Below are 14,252 nucleotides of genomic sequence, written 5' to 3'. Positions count from 1 at the left end.
AAAGAGTGTGAGAGGAAAAGGAGAAAGAGAAGAGGGAAGAAAACACTGCTGAAGAATTCTCAAGTCCAGCATTAACGTCTTTTAGAATATAAACGCCAGGGGTGCATGCGTGGCTCGGTTGGTTAAGCGTCCGATTCCTGGTTTCAGCTTGGGTCCACGATCTCATGGTTTGTGGGTTCGAGCCCTGATTCGGGCTCTGAGCTGAAAGCGAGGAGCCTGCTTGGGATTTTCTGTCTCCCTCTTTCTCTGCCCCTCCCCTGCTCTCTCTCTTTCTCAAAAACTAAATCAGCATCAAAAAAAAATAATAAAACATAAATGTCCATCTGGAAACAGCTGCCCAGGCCAGGCAGCCCTAGACCACACCTTCCCTGAAGCCCCGTCTTCCTGGGGCCCCCAGTCCCCTGTGTCTTCAGAAACCCACCCAACATTGCTGGCAGTGGCGGCTGTGGTCAGAAGGAAAGTGAACAAAACCAAGCAGCGCCGGTCCCGGCCCCCGGCAGGCCCCCCACCCCATCCCAGAGTCGAGCCGCACAAGGGTAGATGACAGACCTCCTGTTTTTAAATGCTCTGGTCCCCCGAGGGTAAAACTAGCAGATAAAATCAGATTGTTAGATTCTGTTAGGTATACGTACACCTACCTTTGTATTAGGCAACGTTTACACGGTAGGAAGCTTAGGAGTTCAGGGCTGAGATTATATTTAGTTGGTTTTGAGCTGTGGGTTTCAGATGGCACCAGCCTGTCTCTGGGGAAAAGAGGCCCCGTGAACAACAAGAAACTGACCAAGCGCATCGGTAAGCACCCTTATGCGCATTTCCACACCGTTATAAGCTATCTTCTTGGAGAGTGTTCCAGGATACGGAGAAATACCACGATGGTCTACACTGCCAATTTTAAGCAAGTACAGTACACGTATGGCAGGATCACAGTTTTGTGATATCTGCATCATACAGACAGATACACACGCACAGAAAATCAGAGTTTAGGTCCACATACCAAACTGATGACAGTTACCCCCGGTGACTTAATGATTCTACATATCTTCTCAGAGCTCAAAACGTAGTATCACGAGTACCTATTATTCTTCTAATAAGTAAAAGGCTATAAAAAAGAATATCTGTTTTCTTTATCATTTTTTTAAGGTTTTATTTTTGAGAGCGCTCAAGCAGGGGACGGGCAGGGAGAGGGGGACAGAGGATCCGAAGTGGGCTTTGTACGGACAGCTACGAGCCCGACGCAGGGCTCGAACTCACAAACCTTGAGATCATGACCTGAGATCACTGACTGAGCCACCCAGGTGCCCCTAAATAGCTATTTTAAAGGTGGATGCCCAGGGCAGCTGGGTAGCTCGGTCGGTCAAGTGTCCGGCTTCGGCTCAGGCATGGTCTCACAGTTCGTGAGTTCGAGCCCTGCGTCGGGCTCTGTGCTGATGGCTCAGAGCCTGGAGCCTGATTCAGATTCTGTGTCTCCCTCTCTCTCTGCCCCTCCCCCGCTAGTGCACGCGCTCTCTCTCTCTCTCTCTCTCAAAAATAAATAGACATTAAAAATTTTTTTAATGAAAGGTAGATGCCTTCCTCAACACACGCATTCCACCTGTCACCCTACTCACACCAAAAATCCCAGCAACTTGGAGAGGAGACGCAGGGAACTGACAGACTGAACCCAGCAGACACATCTCACTTACAGCTCCTCTCAAAACCAGCCGCTGCAAGGGTTCTGGTCTCACGAAACCCCCGAGGCCTGTCCCTGGGCTTCGTTCTGTGGCCCGCTAGCTCTATCACAGGGCTACGGGAATCACAGGCTATGAAAAGCGGCACCACGGCACGCTGGCTGATGCGGCCTCAGCAAACAGCAACTTGTCCTCTATGCTTCTGTGAGACACCTAACACATGGAAATCAAAACAGCAAAGGTCAAAGTCTTTAGAAGGCTATTAACTTCCACAGGAGTTACACTCAAAGTATAATAGGTTCTTGGAAGGAAGGAAGAGATTTTTTAGGGAAAAAAAAAAGAGAAAAATGAATCTTACATTTTTTATTTGCTGGTACTTTATAAGCTATAAAATTATCTAATTCTCTCAGCAAATATTTTGGGGAAGTTTACTGTACCCCTATTTTACAGGCCAGGCCATGGAGGCTGAGAAAGTGATTTCAGGTTAGATTCTTGTACAACAGTTTTAATCCTATTATTACATCAAGGAATTATCCAGAATTTATCACTTACATATTTGAGATGAACAAAGCAAATGATTCTTTTCTTTTAAAGCTTAAAAACACTTCCATTGCAATTCTATTTTATCAGAATTTAAAAAATTTATCCAGGATCAGGGCACCTGGGTGGCTGAGTTGGTTAGACGTCCCAACTCTTGGTTTTGGCTCAGGTCATGATCTCAGGGTTCCTGAGTTCGAGCCCCGTGTCGGGCTCTGTGCTGGCAGTGAGGAACCTGCATGGGATTTTCTCTCTCTCTCTCTCTCTCTCTCTCTCTCTCTCTCTCTCTCTCTGCCTCTCTCCCACTCATGCTCCCTTGCCTCTCTCTCTCAAAAATAAATAAACTTAAAAAAAAATTATCCAGGATTTCCTTTCAAACTTGTATTCTCATCTTCTGATTGAACTTTTGAAACAATGCTGTTTTTTTTTCCCAAACATGTATTTTCAAACTATCAATTTTTTAATGAAGCAAAACAAAGTAGGGGAGGGGCAGAGAGAGAGGGAAAAAGAATCCCAAGCAGGCTCCCACTGTCACTGTAGAGCCTTACACTGGGCTCGAACCCATGGACGGTGAGATCATGACCTGAGCTGAAACCAAGAGTCCGACACTCAACGGACTGAGCCACATAGTTGCCCTTCCTCTTCTTGTATCTTGTGAATTAAACAGTATAAGCTTCACTGGTGTAACTGGGCCACCCGTATTTTTTTTTTTAATTTTTTTTTTTTAACGTTTATTTATTTTTGAGACAGAGAGAGACAGAGCATGAACGGGCGAGGGTCAGAGAGAGGGAGACACAGAATCTGAAACAGGCTCCAGGCTCTGAGCTGTCAGCACAGAGCCCGACGCAGGGCTCGAACTCACGGACCACGAGATCATGACCTGAGCTGAAGACGGCCGCTCAACCGACTGAGCCACCCAGGCGCCCCGTATTTATAGAGAAAAGTTTGAGAGGGCGGCAAGAAGAGACGGAAACTGGGTATTTGCAGTTTGGAGACGCAGGATGTAGAAATGATGTGAAGACCATTTCAACAGCTTTTTAATGAAGTTTCCCTTTTCCTTGGTAAACATCTATGTAACTTTGACTTGGGCTATTTCAGTGATTTTTTTTAATTGCCTTAAATACAAAGTTCTCTTAATACTGCTTCACACACACACACACACACACTATATATATATGTATATAAAATATATATCTAAGATATATATCTTAGATATATATCTTAAATATATATCTAAGATATATATATATAATTTTATATTATTGACATGCACTGCTTTTCCCAACAGGGACAAAGGCATTCTTTCTGTCAATATAAAGCCTGTGTAACTGGAGTACAGTCTGGTCAGGGCTGCTGTTTCTGGAGCACACACACTTGAACACGAGGCAGCCACAGGCCTAGGGGTTCAAGTGGGCTCTGCAATGTCCAAGACTGGGTTCGAATCCTCTCTCCTTCCGTCATGGACAACGACCGCCATGTGTGTGACCTGGGGTGAGTCACCCCAACGTCCAAGCTCCTTGTTTCGTCATCTCTTAAATGAGGATAAATAATATCGATCTGAGGTGGTTAAAAAAAAAAAAAATTTTTTTGGCCTTTCATTTTGAAGTAATTTCAAATTTGCAGAAAAGCTGCAATAATACTACAGAAAACTGAGGAACGCCCTTTGCCCAGCTCTGCCTTGTTAACTTAGATAACCTTAGTGCAGTTACCAAAACCGGGAGACTGACATCAACTAAGCGACCGATCTTCTCTGAGTCTTGCTAGGGTCCCTCCAATGTCCTCTCTGTTCCCACCACCATGCAGTCATCCCGCCTCCTCGGTCTCCCCGAACGTGTGGCCATCCCTGATCTTTTCTTGTGCCTCGTGGCCTTGACACCGCTAAGGGACTACAGTTCTTCCGTGGGGTGTCTCTCAATTTGGGTTTCAAGGCTGTTCCCTCTAGACTGAGGTTGTGCATTCTGGCAAGAATACCTCGTGTCCTATTCAGGGCATTGTATGACGGGGAAGGCGATGTCCCCGTCGCATTACTGGTAATGCCGACGCGGACCCTTAACGAAGCTGGGAACCTCACAGAGTTGTTTCCATAAGCAGTGGTTCTGGCCCACAGTAAGGCCTCCATAAGTGAAAGCCACTGCTATGGCAAAGGTCAGACAAAGAACGCAAATTTTGGAATCAGGTAGATGGATGTGTGTTCTCATGCCCCTTCCACCGGTTTCTGCCACGTGACCAAGGGCGAGGTTTTTAACTTGCCTGCTTTCCTCGGCTGAACCACGAAGATGAAAGTACCTGTGAAGTTGCCATGGGCTGTTTGTTATTATACAGCTGGTAAGAGGACGAAATGAGAAAATTTAGGTAAAGCACTCGCTATTATTACTTTTTCAAGAAGCTACGGTTTTTCTGCAAAATAAGCACCAGGACTTAAGGTAGGAAACCTGAGGTCCGAGAAGAAAGGTGGTCCTGGGTCACGGTGGGAGCTGGAAAGGTGGGAGGTAGGAAGGCCGGAGCCAGCAGCACCCCACTCTCACTGGCAGCTCACCCTTGGATGGGAGAACAGCATTGCTGGAAGAGCCCAGAAACACAAGAGCCCAATCCCTGCTGCAGGGCACACTCATTCCCCCAGGTAAGGTCACCTCCCCTGTCAGCTGGGATCCCCTACAGGGGGAGACACTTCTGCTAACTGCAAAAGTATCAGAGCAGTACGTGTGTTCTCTGTGCAAACCGGTCTGAGAAAGACCGATGCCATGGCCGCCAGGCCGGGTCAAGGATCAGGGACCCCAGTGACCTCTAAATCACTCTGAAAAGCACTGAATGTTCAGAGGGCAGCTGAAGCCGAGAACTGAGCAGGATCAAGAATCCAAGGTTTTACCCACACGATCCTCTCAACAGATGCAGAGAAAGCATTTGACAAAATACAGCATCTTTCTTGGTAAAAACCCTCAAGAAAGCAGGGATAGAAGGAGCATACCTCGAGATCATAAAAGCCATGTATGAATGACCCAATGCTGATATCATCCTCAATGGGGAAAAACTGAGAGCTTTCCCCCTAAGGTCAGGAACAAGACAGGGATGTCCACTCTCCCCACTGTTATTCAACATAGTATTGGGAATCCTAGCCTTGGCAATCAGACAACACAAAGAAACAAAAGGCATCCAAATTGCCAGGGAGGAAGTCAAACTTTCACTCTTCACAGACAACATGATACTTCATGTGGAAAACCCAAAAGACTCCACCAAAAAACTGCTAGAACTGATCCATGAATTCAGCAAAGTTGCAGGATACAAAATCAATGTACAGAAATCAGTTGTATTTCTATACATCAATAATGAAGCAGCAGAAAGAGAAATCAAGGAATTGATCTCATTTACAATTGCACCAAAAACCATATAATACCTAAGAATAAACCTAACCAAAGATGTGAAAAATCTATACACTGAAAACTATAGAAAGCTCATGGATAGGAAGAACAAAAATTGTTAAAATGTCGAAACTACCCAAAGCAATCTGTATATCCAGTGCAATCCCTATCAAAATAACACCAGCATTCTTCACAGAGCTAAAACAAACAATCCTAAAATTTGTACGGAACCAGAAAAGACCCCAAATAGCCAAAACAATCCTGAAAAAGAAAACTAAAGCTGGAGGCATTACAATCCCGGACTTCAAGATGTATTACAAAGCTGTAGTCATCAAGACAATATGGTACTGGCACAAAAACAGACACATAGGTCAGTGGAACAGAATAGAGAACCCAGCAGTGGACCCACAAACGTACGGCCAACTCATCTTTGACAAAGCAGGAAAGAATATCCAATGGAATAAAGACCATCTCTTCAGCAAGTGGTGCTGGGAAAACTGGACAGCGACATGCAGAAAAACGAACCCGGATCACTTTCTTACCCCACACACAAAAATAAACTCAAAATGGATGAAAGACCTCAATGTAAGACAGGAAGCCATCAACATCCTCTAGAAGAAAGCAGGCAAAACCTCTTTGACCTTGGCCGCAGCAACTTCTTACTCAACACGTCTCCATAGGCAAGGGAAACAAAAGCAAAAATAAACTATTGGGACCTCATCAAGATAAAAAGCTTCTGCACAGCAAAGGAAACAATCAGCAAAACCAAAGGCAACTGACAGAATGGGAGAAGAGATTTGCAAATGGCAGATCAGATAAAGGGTTATAGTATCCAAAATCTATAAAGAACTTACCAAACTCAACACCCAAAAAACAATCCAGTTACAAAGTGGGCAGAAGACATGTATAGAAACTTCCAAAGAAGACATCCAGATGGCCAACCGGCACATAAAAAAATGCTCCACATCACTCATCATCGGGGAAATACACATCAAAACCACAATGAGATACCGCCTGATACCTATCAGAATGGCTAACATTAACAACTCAGGCAACAACGGATGTTGGCGAGGATGCAAAGAAAGAGGATCTCTTTTGCATTGTTGGTGGGAATGCAAACTGGTGCAGCCCCTCTGGAAAACAGTATGGAGGCTCCTCAAAAAACTAAAAATAGAACTACCCTACGACCCAGCAATTGTACTACTAGGCATTTATCCAAGGGATACAGGTGTGCTGTTTCGAAGGGACACATGTACCCCCATGTTTATAGCAGCAGTATCCACAATAGCCAAAGTATGGAAAGAGCCCAAATGTCCATCGATGGATGAATGGATACAGAAGATGTGGTATGTATATACAGTGGAGTATTACTCGGCATCAAAAAGAATGAAATCTTGCCATTTGCAAGTATGTGGATGGAACTGGGGGGTATTATGCTAAGCAAAATTAGTCCAAGAAAGACAAATATCATATGACTTCACTCCTATGAGGACTTTAAGATACAAAACAGATGAACACAAGGGAAGGGAAGCAAAAATAATACAAAAACAGGGAGGGGGACAAAACATAAGAGACTCTTAAATACAGAGAACAAACAGGGTTGCTGAAGGAGTTGTGGGAAGGGGGCCAGAGGCATTAAGGAGGGCACTGGCTGGGATGAACACTGGGTGTTATACGTAAGTGATGAATCACTAAATTCTACTCCTAAAATCATTATTACACTATATGTTAACCCACTTGGATGTAAATTAAAAAAAGAATCTAGGTCTTAGGGCGCCTGGGTGGCTCAGTCAGTTATGCGTCCGACTCTTGGTTTCAGCCTAGGTCATGATCTCACGGTTCATGGGATCGAGCCCCATGTCAGGCTCCACGCTGAGAGTACAGAGCCTGCTTGGGATTCTCTCTCTCCCCCTCTCTCTGCCCCGTTTGCACGCTCTCTCTGAATAAATAAATAATCAATCCACAGTCTTTTCTTAGCATACTTCTGCTCCGCATGTGAGAGGGCAGGTCTGTTGCTTGCCTTCTCACTTCCTGCTCTCCCTCGTGGCAAGGAGGGAGGGAGACGAGAACAGCCAACACAGCTCAGAGTTTACTAGAACCGAAGCTTGTTACAGACACACTCACCAAAAGCGAAGTTCCTTAAAATGAGGTGCACGTGAGCACAAGCCTTGATCTCTTTGACAAACTCTCCCTTCTGTCCGCGCACCTCAGGAGCACCCTCTTGGGTCCCGTCGCGGGGCCTGTGAACACAGGGCCCAGCCGCCGCCTCCGCTCCGAGCCCCGGTCAGCAGGCCCACCGGGCCCACCCCTGCTCCCCAGCCAGGGGTCAAGGGCAGGTTTCCCCGCAGAGCCTAAGCTCCGCACAGGCGGCTCCGGGCCGCCCCCTGCCTCTGACTGCTCCTGAGCACATGTCCCATCTGCAACCGTGGGGTCACATCAGGGGACACACTGCCGGGGGGGGGGGGGGGGGGCCCACGCAGCTTCACTTCCCTCCGGCGCTTTGGCAAAGGCGACCAGACATGCCTGCGCTTCTTTCCGAGCACCCCTCTCCCGGCCGAGAGCCCCCGCCTGCGGCCCCCAGCTCCCTAGTCCTGAAGAGCAACTAAAAGAAGCCAAGGTCTGATTCCATGAGTGTCCATGTGAGCTCAGTTACCTTATACGACCTCCTCCTGCTTCCTCCAGGAGCAACACGTCCTCCTCGTGGGAGACTCCCACACAGAAGCGCGGGCAGGACGGGCCTCCTGGGCCCCAGCCTTCGCACGGCCCGGGCCAACGCCGTGAGGAGCATCCTTCAGGACTCGAAGAAAATGCAAATCTAACTGTTACGCGACAAAAACGAGGGGAGAGATTTATCTGTAGCGCATCGCGCGGTCTGTGTAAAAGACAGGAGGAGACGCGGACTTGTGTTCTAAACACACGCATAAAATCCCGCTCGAAGGCTTCCAAACAGGCAGTGCAGGCCGAGCCCAGGCAGGGGACCGGGGCAGCAAGCGTGGCAGTCACACCGGCTCCTGTGTGTCCTCTCTCACCACGTGAACGCGGAGCCACGTGAATGTACCATCCACTCAAAATGCTGCTTACTGAAGTTAAACATTACAGCACGGAGAATTTACTTAGGACCGGTCCACAGCTGTCCCCGGCACGGAGCAGGCACTCGAGTGACAGAGCCCAGAATGAATGACACAAAGGAGTCTAGGAATTAGCGGGTCATGTGGCACACAGCTGCAGCCAAACCAAGAGAAGCACCGTGTTTCTGGCATGGAAACGGGTCCAGGATCCGTTCTGACCGAGGGGCGGTACCCACAAGGAGGGAAAGAGTTCAGGAAGCATCCGGCAACTGGTGAGGATGTCAGCCAGCATCCTGAACACCTCTCCCAGCACTCCCACGGGCAGGGGGTGAACGCAGCCAGAAAACAGCCGGCCCAGAGCACAGGTGCACAGACAGGCCTGCGGGCCTCCCCGGTAAGAGGGGCAATAATCGATGCTTCCAGTTTACCTTAAGCCTACGCGCCAACGTTGTGTTTTGCCCTCTACTGTAGTCATGGCTAAATTCACACAAAAACGATCATCTTTGCCCGTGTCTTCAAGAAGTCACCTGTTTATCACGTTCCTTCACACCTCGTCTCTGGGGGGAATTCAAGCCCCTGAATTTGAAAATCGCATTCTAGTTGAATCTTCCAAGTTTACAAACTGCAGTCGTCCAAGTGCTTTGCCCAAGGTCACGCGGCAAGGACTTGGCAGAGCTGAGACCAGGCCGTGGGCAACTTTGCGGCGGGCGCACCAGACCCGACTGATGGGCTCTCTGCGGTCTCGACCTCCCCGCCCCCACCCACAGCCACACCAGCTCTCCCACACGGAAGCCCCCTGGGGTCTCGGCTAGGTCCAAAGGCCCAGGCCCAAGAGCAGACTGTGCTTTTGTAGCCCCTTCGGCATTCGGGGCAAACTCCGTCTAGCTGTGCCCACAAAACACAAAATCTCTAACAAGCCCTATATCTCATTAGACTTTGTAGGAAGCTTTTTGTTTTGCAAATGAAACTGCTTCTAAGCAGTTTCCTAATTATCTGGCTGTACCATTTGCATATTGGTTAATACACTAATTATAGGCCCGTGTTTTATTTACGTGTTAAAACCGGAACTTTGGTTTGATAACATTTGGTCCAATAACCCACCATTTTGACTAATTTAGCTCTGCCTAGGGGCGCCTGGGTGGCTCAGCCGGTTAAGCGTTCAACTTTGGCTCAGGTCAGATCTCATGGTTCAAGGGGTCGAGCCCCGCCATGGGCTCTGTGCTGACAGCTCGGAGCCTAGAGCCTGCTTCGGTTTCCGTGTCTCCCTCTCTCTCTGCCCCTGCCCCGCTCACACTCTCTCTCTGTTTCTCAAAAATAAATAAACATTAAAAATTTGTGAAATAGTGCAACATATTCCACAACACACGGTCCCCCCTATTTTAGCTGGCTTTCCCTTATTTCAAAGCAACTTCATATTAAAACATGAGATTAACCTACTTTCTATAAAGAACTCCTTGAATAATAAACAACTGCTAAAATATCTGCACTGAAATTATGTTCAATTCTTACTCAACTGTCTGGCACTCTAAATAGGTGTAACGCCCCTAAATCAAGTGCACAAACCAGGTTTTACACAATACACCTGCAGCAGGAAAGATGCTTCAGCCGGAGACCAGCTTTAACTGACGAAATAAAAGCAAGTATCTTTGTAAGAAGCAACATACACAAATTTTGCTATTGTGACTATAAAAATTTCCCGAAGAAAGCATAAACTCTGAAGAATCACTTTACTCCCACAGGGAACGTCAGCCAATAGAATGTTCACGTCTAGACGTTTTAAAAGGAACTGGGAAATCTGATGTTTGCACCAACTCCCTCTGGGTGGGGAGAAATGTCCAGACGACTTCTCTACTGGATGCAAGATCGGTAGTTCTCAGGGAAGATTTCAGACATTTTAGGCTCAAATGAACTCCACCGTCTCCAAAGTAATCTCAGCACGAAGGTACACGGGGCAGAGGTCATCATCAGGGTTTGGTCTGCCAACGAAGAGAGGTCATGGGGGACCGGCAAGGTCACAGGGGAGAGACAGTAATGTTGGGAATCAACTCCAGAAAGGAGTGTGTTCGCGGCCCCAGCCCTGTCACGGACCAGAATGTCAAAGGGGGTGCAGTCCTCCCCAAGCATCTGCAGGATCTCGCTCGGGGTGCTGAGAATGCCCCCAAACATGTGACACAGCCATGTTCAAGTGAAGGTATGCTTTCAGTTCACACCAGGCTCCAGAGCAACTCAACACCATCTGAAGCAGAAAGGCTTCCGGGCTGGGGGACACGAGAACTGAAGTCGAGAACTGAAGTCAAGTCACCGGCCACCTGCACTTCCCTGGGTGGAGTTCAACGCCTGTCCTTGCTCGGGGCTACCGCGGGGCAGGCGTATGACAGACCAAAGGGGAGCTTTCCAAACCCAGGAAAGCACAGCACAAAGAGACTGTCAGAGTACTCACAGCACATCAGATTAATCTATAAAGGACTAAACTGTAATGTCCAAAGCTTTCTGCCCACGGAACTCCAGAAATAAGACAAGATCTTGCCACACTCCTTTAGAGAGGCTTATTATTCAAGGTGATCATTGCCGTCTGACACTGATAAACGACACAGATCTTTATGACTCAGATCTGGATCTACTCCTTGTAAACACAACATCAGTGTAGGTCTAGCCTGCCACCTGACCCCACAAGCTAGGGAGGCCGCGGTTACACCTCTGGGTTCTCCTAGTAACTGGACCGTGAGCTTCACAGCCACACGCCGTGCCCCTCAGGGTCCCTGGCCACCTGCCCTTCAAGCGCTGTGCAAAGGACAATGTGTCCACAAGGGCACACTGTTACAATATCACCAGGACAGAGTCCAAGAGTTTTTCCAGTAACAAGAGGAAGAACAGTCAACACACAAAAAGTACATCATTGAATAACAAAGAGAACAAAGTCCTGGAGTGAAATGGTATGATGCCTGAGATGCGCTTTAAAATACCGACCGCCCTCTCTCTCCTCCCCCTCCTTCCCGCCCCCTCCAACCATCCGTCCCCCTTCCTGCCACCGCCCCCCCACCGCCCATAGGAAAAGAATCATGAAAAGCTGACAGTTGTTAACCCTGGGTGATAAGGAGACAGAGTTCATTTTACCAGTCACTCTATGTTCTCAAGAACTGTTTTTTAAAATTATTATTGTAATAAAATGTTTTTTTAAGTTCTAATTTAGTAGGAACCCAATTTGTTTAAAAAATAATACATGGACAGGGGCGCCTGGGTGGCTCAGTAGGTTAAGCGTCTGACTTCGGCTCAGGTCACGATCTCAAGGTTCGTGGGTTCGAGCCCCGCGTCGGGCTCTGCACTTGACAGCTCAGAGCCTGGAGCCCGCTTCAGATTCTGTCTCCCTCTCTCTCTGCCCCTCCCCTGCTCATGCTCCGTCTGTCTGTCTGTCTCTCAAAAATAAACATGAAAAAGATTAAAAAAAATAATATTAGTACATAGACATACACAAAAACATAAATCACCCAGATAAGAAAACTAAACACACCCACAAGTTTATATTGGGTGGCGGGATGGAACCGAAGAACAAGTCAGCGGCTGGCACACAAGCACTAAGCAGAGAGGCACCGCTCAGCACACAGGCCTCTCCAGCAAGCCGCGTGCGCTCATCAACTTTTACCGGAGCCACCACCCCCTGATGTCACCTGCTCAAGTTACATGGTGAAAGCAGCCCGTCTGTAATAACCCGCCCCTACAGCCCACGTCCCCCGAGTAAGGTGCGACGGGACCCTGAGTGCCCACCCCAGCGTCACCCAGCCGACACTCACTGGCAGGGGGGCCCTCGTCAGAGGGCTCTTTCCTCAGGGAACGAAGACACGTGGCCGGTTTCTCTGCCTCAAGAGACCGGGTCCAGGCAACGAGAGAAGAGAAGGGAAGGGGAGGGGAGGGAAGGGAAGAGGAGGGAGGGGAAGAGGAGGGAAGGGAAGGGAAGGGCCAAAAGAAGAAGCGCTGACAGGCCAGAGCACCTCCCAGCAGCCCGAGAGGAACCAGAAGCAGCCCAAACCACCGCGTGGCGCTTACTGGGCAGATGTGCGGAAGCTTCGCTCGTGTGGCCCAGTCTCCGCTCTCGCTCTGAGCTTCCCTCTGGCACCCCAGGAAGACAAGGAAGTCGCGGTATCTGAGAAACCCCACGGCAGACAGGGAGGCAGGCGAAGCAATGGGACACTGCTCCAGAAACGTCGTTTGATAAGGTGCCGAGTTCTGAGACCGACGACCGGGGATGGAACACGGACCGTGGACCTCTGCGGACAGCCGTCCCTCAGCAAGGAAGAAAACACTCTGTCGGCAGAACGTTTCTGTAGGAGTACGGACGCCCAGGATGCAGCCGACGGAGCACTGGCCGAGGAGCAGGGCTTGAGAGGACGGTGCGGGCAAACCCACCCCCCAAACCAAGGGGATTCTTTGCTCTCGCGTGTCCCCAGAACACTGCTCAGTTCATCCTCCCGGAGCAAAGTGCTGATGATCTGAGCATCCGGGATGCGGACCTTTGCCACCTGAGTCACACGTCCTATCTCTATTCAGAAGCTACAAAAGCGGGGGGGGGGGGGGGGGGGGGGGCGGGGAGCTGCCGTGAAGGCCACGTCTCAGGCTGGACAGGAAAGTCGCTCACATCCCCATCTCCTTATCTTTCCTGCCTGAACTTTCACAAGAAGTCTTCTTTTCACAACTGGCCAGTCCCCACCTCGTGGATGAGGAGAATCTTGGCGTGTCCCCCTGTTTTGCTCTGGCCACCGGGAATCCCTGAGCCAAATCTACAACTCAGACTGGCTGAACCCAGACACTCAGTGCTGGGACCTAAAGGGTCCGAGTGCCTGTCTTGTGACTCATACAACATGACGACCATCACTACCCACACGAATTCCTCCTTCAAGAGAGGAGGCTCGCGGACGGCAGCACGGGTTGACAGCACAGGGCTGGTTTCCGCCTGGCCCCTCAGATTCATTCTGCACCATGTTTTTATAACACGTGACAGGGCAGAATGTGCCCCGACTCGATCAAGAATCACATCCGCTAGGAACTCCTGCTGTCATTCGGTTACCCATAACCTTCAAATCGTGGGTCTTCTCCGAAGGGTATGATCTCTGACTGGGTCTGGACAAATTCTGGGGCCCCGCGCTAGGAAATGGACATCAAAGCAAATCGGGGGTCGTGTGAAATAAACACACAACAGCAAAAAACGTCTGTTGTTGTTGTTGTTGTTATTGTTTTTTAATAGCTGCCTATGCATTCTGTTTAAGCTGTGTCTAACTTCTTTCAAAGGCATAAAGCAAATCAAGTTTGACCCCAATGTTCAGGCTGTTAGAGCTGGTTGTTTTCTTCTAGGCTTTTGCTTTTCATTCAACACCGAAGAGGTTAGCAAGTAATGACTGGTATGAATCTTCTCTGCCTAACTAAAGGATAAAAGTAACTTAACGACTGCACCTTAAAGGAAGTCAAGTAATGAGCTAAATGGACACGTCGCTGTGTTAACGAGTTATACTTTACGATCTAATTATCAAATGCAGGACCACACTGTCATCTGCACGGACTCGCATCAGCTTTTACAAACCAGGGCGAGCTGGGCAGAAGCACATGACTTCTGCGAGGACAGACTGCGGGAGGAG

At 48.6% G+C, this 14,252-nt stretch overlaps 1 protein-coding gene across 6 annotated transcripts in view; it reads right to left on the bottom strand.

Moving 5' to 3' along the window:
• Positions 1-14,252, bottom strand: part of SGMS1 (sphingomyelin synthase 1) — a 282,666-nt gene that overhangs the window by 59,013 nt on the left and 209,401 nt on the right. Inside the window, exon 2 of one of the 6 annotated variants that reach the window (XM_058696325.1) lies at positions 12,670-12,927. The exons of the other annotated variants lie outside the window; for them this stretch is intronic. The gene's annotated coding sequence lies outside the window, so the exon portion shown is untranslated. The remainder of the gene's footprint in view (positions 1-12,669; positions 12,928-14,252) is intronic. 6 annotated transcript variants of the gene reach the window in all.

The sequence above is a fragment of the Neofelis nebulosa genome, chromosome 13 (genome assembly GCF_028018385.1).
Source record: "Neofelis nebulosa isolate mNeoNeb1 chromosome 13, mNeoNeb1.pri, whole genome shotgun sequence".
NCBI lineage: Eukaryota > Metazoa > Chordata > Mammalia > Carnivora > Felidae > Neofelis > Neofelis nebulosa.
The sequence above is the reverse complement of the archived record's forward strand: the minus strand, read 5'-3'. Positions and strand labels throughout refer to the sequence as shown.